This window comes from Vipera ursinii (genome assembly GCF_947247035.1).
Source record: "Vipera ursinii genome assembly, chromosome: Z".
NCBI lineage: Eukaryota > Metazoa > Chordata > Lepidosauria > Squamata > Viperidae > Vipera > Vipera ursinii.
Window position 1 is genome coordinate 104,720,127 of NC_139517.1, and position 8,200 is coordinate 104,728,326.

The window sequence follows — 8,200 nt, forward strand, 5'->3', positions numbered from 1 at the left end:
GTCAGTCTGTTCTGCAGAGTAGGCACATCGGTTGCTGAGGTTCGGCTGGCTCGCTTGGTCAGGGGTTCCATGTTGCACTTCCATGCTTCCCAGTTCTTCCTCAGATTCCATTTCTGCTAAGAAGGGAAAACCATGGTGGTTCCAGTGTGGGCTGGCTTGGCTACCAGTTTGAGGACCTTGGGAGGGACTTATGCCACACTCCTCACTTAGTGACCATTCTGGAAACCTTTTCCTGAGTTGGTCGATATGTCTTCTGACCAGTCGCCCTCCCTCCAACCCCACTTCATAAGATAGGGGTCCGGATGCCTTGGTTATTTGACCAGGAACCCATAAATTCCCTGGACCATAGTTTCTGGCCCAAACCCAATCGCCCATGTAAAGCCCCCTTGGGGGTTTTGGTCAAGAGGCTTCTGTTGCCACTCTGTCTGGATACAAACTGTCCAGTTTAGTAATCAAACGCCTCCCCCAACGTAGTTCAGCAGGACTTTTACCTGTAGCAGTGCAGGGTGTAGAATGCTGGCAGAGTAAAAAATCTGCCAATCTGGGATGCCAGTCATCTTTGACAATATGCTTGAGTGCCTCCTTTGTTGTCCTCACCATGCGTTCAGCTTGTCCATTAGAAGAAGGATGAAACGGTGCAGATGTTGCATGTCTGATGAGGTTAGCTCTAAGAAAAGCCTGAAATTCAGCAGCAGTGAATTGGGCCCCATTATCAGAAACTAAGACATCAGGCAACCCATGTGTTGCAAAGAGTTTTCTCAGCACCTGGATGGTCCTAGCAGTAGTCATATTAGGAACTGGAATTACTTCCAGCCATTTTGAGTGGCTATCCACTACTATCAGGAAAAGCTGCCCCTGAAAAGGCCCAGCATAGTCTATGTGAATCCTAGACCAGGGAGTGTGTGTTTCCTCCCACCTGTGAACTGGGGCCTGAGGCATTTCAGGCCTAGATTGCTGGCATGTATAACAACCATGAACTTGATCCTCTATAGCCTTATCAAGGCCAGGCCACCAAAGGTAGCTTCTAGCTAAAGCTTTCATTCTGACAATGCCTGGATGGCCTTCATGTAAAGAGTGTAAGACCCTGTCTCTTAGGGAAGTGGGAATTATGACTCTGTTCCCCCATAAAATTCACCCCTTATGTGCAGACAACTCATGTCTCCTGACAAAATAAGTTTGAAATTCAGAGCCTGGACATTTTTCCAACCAGCCCATGTATACTCATGACAACACTCTACTCAGAATTTTATCTATGGCAGTTTCAGCAGCAGCAATATCCCCTTTGTGGAGGGGAAACTCAGGTAAGTCCTGTATGGACAGTATTCTAGCAGCAGGAGCTGGATCAGGATCCATTAGTGGCGGTGGTAGTCTGCTGAGGCCATCAGCATGGCCCATTTCCTTCCCTGGTTGATGAATTAACTTAAAATTGTATGCAGACAAAAAAAATAGACCACCTCAACGTTCTTGGAGATAGTATGTGGGGGGTTTGTTTGTCTGTTGTGAACAATCCCAACAGAGGTTGGTGGTCAGTGTAGACAGTGAAATCCCTGCCATATAAATAATCATGAAATTTCTTAGCTCCAGCAACTATGGCCAGGGCCTCTTTGTCAATCTGTGCATAGTTGCGCTCAGCAGAGGATAAGGTCCTAGAGTAGAATGCAATAGGAACTTGTTTCCCATTTTTCTCTATGTGGCTTAAGACTGCCCCCACCCCATAGGGAGATGCATCACATGCAAGACATACAGGTTTAGACTTTATGTAATGAGTTACAGTGGACTTTTCTGATAGAAGGGCTTTCAAATCCTGGAAGCTTTTTTTTGTGTAAGTTAGTCCATTTCCATGGAGTTTTCTTATCTAGAAGCCTGTGGAGGGGCTCTGCTATTCCTGCCTTATGAGGTAGGAATGTGTGATAAAAATTTAGGAGGCCCCAAAGTGCTTGCAGCTCTCCTTTTGATTTTGACCTAGGAGCCATTTTAATGGCGTTCACTTTAGAATCAGCAGGGTGAATACCATTAGCATCAATGCAGAACCCCAAGAATTCTGTTGATGAGACCCCAATACTACATTTGTTCTTCTTTAATTTGAGGCCCACTTCGCGAAGCCTCTGCAAAACAGCCCTGAGTCTTCTGGCCAACACTTTTGGGGATTCCCCAGCAATAGGAACATCATCAAAATAAGGGCAGATGCCCTGAATACCCTTAAGTGTGTGTTCCATAATCCCTTGGAAAATACCAAGTGCAACACTGACTCCAAACTGTAAGCGTTTGACTTTGAATGCCCCTCTATGAGTCACGATCGTTTGAGCCACAGCTGTGGCCTCGTCAACTGGCAATTGCTGATAGGCCTGTGCTAAATCAAGTTTAGCAAAAATGGTTCCCCCTTGCAAGGAGGCTAAAATATGGTTCACTACAGGAACCGGGTAAGCATGTTGAGGGCCTTATTTAATGTGCATTTATAATCAGCGCAAATATGAACTTCCCCGTTGGACTTCAGTGGGTTGACAATAGGAGTTTCCCACTCCCCCCCATCAACAGGCTGTAACACGCCCTGTTCTACAAGCTTATCGATTTCGGAATCAATTTTGTGCTTTAAGGCAAATGGGACCCTGCAAGGTTTAACCCTAATTGGAACAACATTAGGATCTAACTTAAAAGTAATTGGCAGGCCAGTGTATGTCCCCAGGGTTGAATCAAAGACATCTGCATATTCTTTGCAAACAGTCATGAGGTCACTGCACGGTTTTTTTACTTCGTCCGAAAAACTCAATTCTAATTGTACATTTCCTTCTGTTCTGCACCTGTGTTGATAACCTATCTGGTAACCATAGTGAATGTCATGTCATAGTGAATGTCATGTGGTCTAGCTATGTTGAGTTAGTTTTGCTGTGTGCACAAGCGTAAATTTTTTTCTAGTTTCTGTCTTTACATTACTTTTTTTTCCTTTTACTGTCTGATGAGAAAAGATGTAGTCGATTAGCTTTTTTTGTTTATATATATTTTTCTTTTGTGATTAAAGGTTTTTTAATAGAATATGCATCAGGCTTTATTTTCTTTTTTTTATATAAATGAATCTTTATTTACATTTCGTGTTAAAAACACACCATACACCAACACAGAAAAAAAAACATTTACAATATACAAAAAACGAAGAAATCAAAAAATTGAAAACCATTTCAAAAATTTCACATATCTACTTCTAAACTAACAATTATATTCCACTCATTAAGTCTCTTATAACTATTCAACTCCAAAGCTTATTCATTAACAAAGACTATATCACTTCATTTTTGATGAACCTCCAAGCCACCCTCATTTCTTTAATCTTTTATCCATCCAAATATACCATTTATTCCATGATAGAAATGCTGGTGTCTCTTCTTTACCCTTCAACTTCTTGGTCAATGTGTCTGCTTCTGCACAATCAAGTATTCGCCTAATTATAACTTCATCCGGCGGGGTATGATTTGCCTTCCAAAATTGAGCATACCCCATCCTTGCCGCCGTTAAGATATGTAAAACCAAATACCATATTTCCTTCTTAATATTTCCAGGCCTGGAGCCAAGCAGATACATCTCTGGTTTAAGATCAACTCATCGGGCTTTATTTTCCTTCACCCACATGCATTATGCATCATCTGAAGCATGGCCCATCGCCCTCTGATAGGAAGAATTATTCCTTGACATTTGGTAGCAGAGGATGGTTTGATTTATGTTTTTTAGACAATGCATGTTTCTGAGACTGTTATCAGTTAGTTCTCGCGACTGAGGAAGCTGTGATTAACTGCTGAAACATGTTGGGAAGGAAGGCACGGATAAAAAGGGAGGCTTGGAGCTTGTCTCTGGGGCATCTTCCTTTGAATTTACAGACCCTGCTTGCTTCAGCCACACGCCTTGGAGAAGATGCACCTGCTCCTGTCGACGATGCAAGGTCAGTCACTCTTTTTTCTGCTTTTCCAAGCTCCCTGGCAGCTGCCCTTGAAAGTGTTCATACTCCAGGGGCCCATGATGAATTCCAAAGGCTTGGAGTGAAACCTAAAGTCAGGCTGGAGAACATTCCTCATGCTCCTCCAAGCCCTGAGCCAACTATGCAAGAGAGGGCTGTGCAAGGCTACTGTGAACAGATTGGTGTTTTTGAAAAGTGATTGCAGCAGGCAAAAGAATACATATCAATGATTCAGCAGCATGAGAGGGGCTCTGCTGTGATTCCAAGGCCAGTGTTGGCCATGTTGCCTTCACCTCCTCCTTCTTCTCCAAAGCCAAAGTCACACCCACCATTGAGTGTCATGTCAGACGAATGGGAACTGGAAGCTCCTACATTACAGCCATATGACTATGGGCAGTCTCGAATGTCTACACACAGAGTCACAATGATGCCTGAATCTAAAATTAGAGCACCATCTGCTGGTGAAGCTGCACCCCGCCGGATGTTTATTACTTAAAGCCAAAGTCTAAGCCACAAGAGCAGGCAAGTATACAAGATCCAAAAAGGGAGAGCACAGGCCCAGTGAGAGATATCCCAGAGAGAGATCCTGTTGCTACTCCAAAGGCTCCTAAAGACAATAAAAGGACAAATAAGACACAGGTTGCTCACGGCAAGCCTGAGGTTCCTAATAAACATGCTAATGTTGAGAATTCACTAACAGGTAAACCTTTGCATTCCAGGTGTATCCATAAGTGGCATAGAAGATTGGGTCATGCCAGTTTCCGTGTTTTGAAGAAGATGCCAGAGTTCGCTAGAGGTTTGGATCTAAAGGGGTGTAAGGTGTTCTTGGACTGTGCTGTCTGCAAGAAAGCCAAATCCAAAGCAGCAGCAATTCCAAAACGCTCTACACGCCTGTCAACACGCATTTTTGATTTCGTACACACTTGGTGGTAAAAGGTATTTCTTGACAATTGTTGATAATTGTTCTAGATATGGATATGTATTCCCTATGAGAGAAAAATCTGAGACCTTTCAGATCTTTAAAGACTTTGCCAATCTTGTCTATACCCAATTCGAAGTCAGCATCACCAGAATTCAGAGTGATCACGGTGCTGAATTCATGTTTCAGCGTTTCCAGGACTGGATGTGTAAGAATGGGATAGTACATCAAACTTCAGCTCCTTACACTCCGGCGGAAAATAGAGTGGCAGAACACAGAAATGGGGTTCTGCAAACCATGATGCATTGCCTACTTGAAGATGCTAACCTCAGTCTCCCATACTGGGGTAAAGCTATTAAATATGCTAATCATATCATCAACCGTACTTGGAGTAGTATAACAAATCAGACCCCTTATTTCATGTTATATGGACACAAGCCTGACCTCTCACATCTCCGTATTTTTGGTTCATATGCTATGGTCAATATTCCTTTAGTCCAAAGAAAGAAAGGGGGTCCTACTACTATTACATCCAGGTGCCCCAAAAAATCCTTTAAATTTTACCAATAATGTGGCTTCACCCTTAACTTTAACGTGAGCATTCTGAAAATCTGTTAAAATGATATCTGAGGGTCTTAGTTTAGCTCAATTGTTACTGCGCCTACACACAAAGTCAAATGTGTCTTGCAAAATGATTGATACTGCAGAGCCAAAGTCCAACTCCATCTTACATGGAACTCCTTTTAGCTCTACCAAGAACTTAAGTTTAGGCTTGAGGGGGCGTCGAGCCCCAGTGTGGCAAATGCTTCTCCGGCTTCTGAAGAACCCCACACTAACTGGACCCTGGGCCCCAGTACCTCTCCTAGTCAGTTCCTCCGACTGGTGTTTGGGTGGCCTGTCTCTCTGGAGGGCTCTGCAAACTACCGCGATGTGGCCGATTCTTCCACAAGCTCTACACGTGGCAGAACGAAATCTGCAGTTGGCATGAATATGGCTGTCTCTGCACCCTTTACATCTCAGTAAGAGAACTGCCTTGTAATCGTTCTCTTGCTGGTGGCTGCTGCGGTGTTGTGCGTTTGGTTGCCTTTGGAGTTTGTTGATTTTGGTTTCTTCTTCTTCTGACGATTCTCCGGCGCATTTGGTGACCTCAAGATGGACCAAATCTTTGACTTTTGAAGGTTTGGTGGGCTGAACTGTCTGCACTGCACCCCCGGCGGCTTCATCGGCCATCACCTCATCCTGTGCCTCGGAGAATGTTAGATTGGGTCTAGCAGTCTCTGCTGAAGGGTTCTGTCCCAAAGGCCACAGACGAGCCAGTCTCTTAGTTGTTCTTCTAAGTTTGAGAACTTGCAAAGGCATGCGGCCTGCCTTAGGCCCACGATAAACTCCGAAGCTGTCTCCCTGGGTAGCTGCACTCTTTGGTCAAATTTGAATCACCATGCCATCTCCGACATCTTGGGCTGGAAGTGCCCAGTCAGCTTCTTCTTAAGGTCTGCATATATACTGCTTTGATGGCCATCGGCGCAAAAAGGTTCTCTGCTAGGTCGAAAGTTGCTGGGCCGCACACGCAAAGCAACGAGGCAGCCTTCAGGCCTTCTTCCACAATTTGATTTGCTCTCAGATAGTTCTCTACTTGCGAAAGGTAACGGCCATTCTTCCAGATGCTTCACATCAAAGTCTCTTAATTTGCCAACCTTCGGCATCTTCCTTAGATTCCTGCATTCTTCGGATCCTGCTTCTAGGCTCGGGGAATGCGTCCTCTGAGCATGCGGTCGCTAGCGTGGCTTACTAGCCAGCCTAGAGAAGGGGGGAAAATGCCTCTTCCCTCCGGCATGTACTGCCAACCCGTTGACTTCAGCCCTTAATCAGCGAAGCAGGATCCCACCTTCGTCACCACTGTTAAGTTGTGGGCTCTGGAGAGCAGGAATGATGACACGAGGCTGAGTACAGAATAACTCATACTTTTATTCTTGCTGGAACTGTACTGAAGCTTGGGCTGCAACCAGCCACAATATATAGTCTAGCCCCTAGGCGGCAGCCAATAGGTTTGAACCCACGCTTGCCACCTGGGGCTGACCAATTGCAGGACTGGAGATGGCCTGTCTGGGTTGCTGGAGAGCCGTTAGCTCCTCCAGCAACGCACGTGGTGTAACACCACAAGCCCAATACATAACAGTAACTCCCATCCAAATAATAACCCTGCCTACCTTTAGAGTGATTACAGAATCTTTAGTCTTGTTTTTGGACTTTAGTTTATTTCTGGCTTATGCCTAACAAGTGCCTCCAGAAGTTGTGGGTGTTCCAACATTGGAGATTTTTAGGAAGAGACTGGTCCACAGACTGGGGACTCCTGGGCTCAAAGATCTCCAAAGTCCCTTCCAACTTTGTTATGCTGTGCTGTTAAATTTTATATGCTACCAAGATTAATAAATCTAATCTGGCTCGGTCACCGGAACCAGTTTTACTCTTCCGAGCTAATAGCCTGGGACTAATATTCCAGTAGAGACGAGTTCCCTGCAATGGGCTCTAGCACAAGTCCAAAAGCTTATAAGACTAAATCTCTGGTCCCAATGATCAACCCAGATTGGATCTTGCAGTTATCCTGGGAGACGTATATTTGCATTCATTCATGAATAAATCTCGTTTCATCAGAGCCCAATCTGGTAGCATTATAAAGTTACCACTCTATTACAAAGGACAGGAGCAAGTCCTACAGAAGCAATTATCTCTGGCCCTTGGCAACAGACACTTCTGCTGCCGCTGCTGCTTAAATTTTAACTTTTTGGTGAGTCAGGATTCCAGACTAATTTAAGATGTCGCCATGATCAGTGCTGGGAGTGTTGTAGGGGGAGAACATATTTTGCCCCTTTTGTAGTCCAACAATTATGGGAAGTTTAACAGAATCTAATTTGAAACTATGGTGGAGAAGAAAAATAAGCTTATAAAAATGCCAACTATAGAAAAAAATAGAAAAGTATCTCCCAATTCAATAATCACCATTTTAACCTAGTTGAGGAAAACTACAGGCTACATGTTTGCTGTTTGTTAGGAAAACACAAAAATTACAATTGTCCTATTGCAATTCTTTGTTAGATAATGAGAGCGCCACTTTGGTAGAATGATTTAAGGCTTCAGGAAAGAAAGCAAGTTCTAGTCCTATCTTAAGCAGAAGCTAGCTGAGCAACCTTGAGTCAGGCCTTTTTTCCCAGCCTAGCAAGGAGGCAATAGCAAAACTATTCTGGAAAACCTTGTCAAGAAAACTGCTGGAACATATCTAGGGAGTTGCCAATGCTGATGTGAAGGCATTAAAACAAAAAATATCCAAAAATACATTTCTT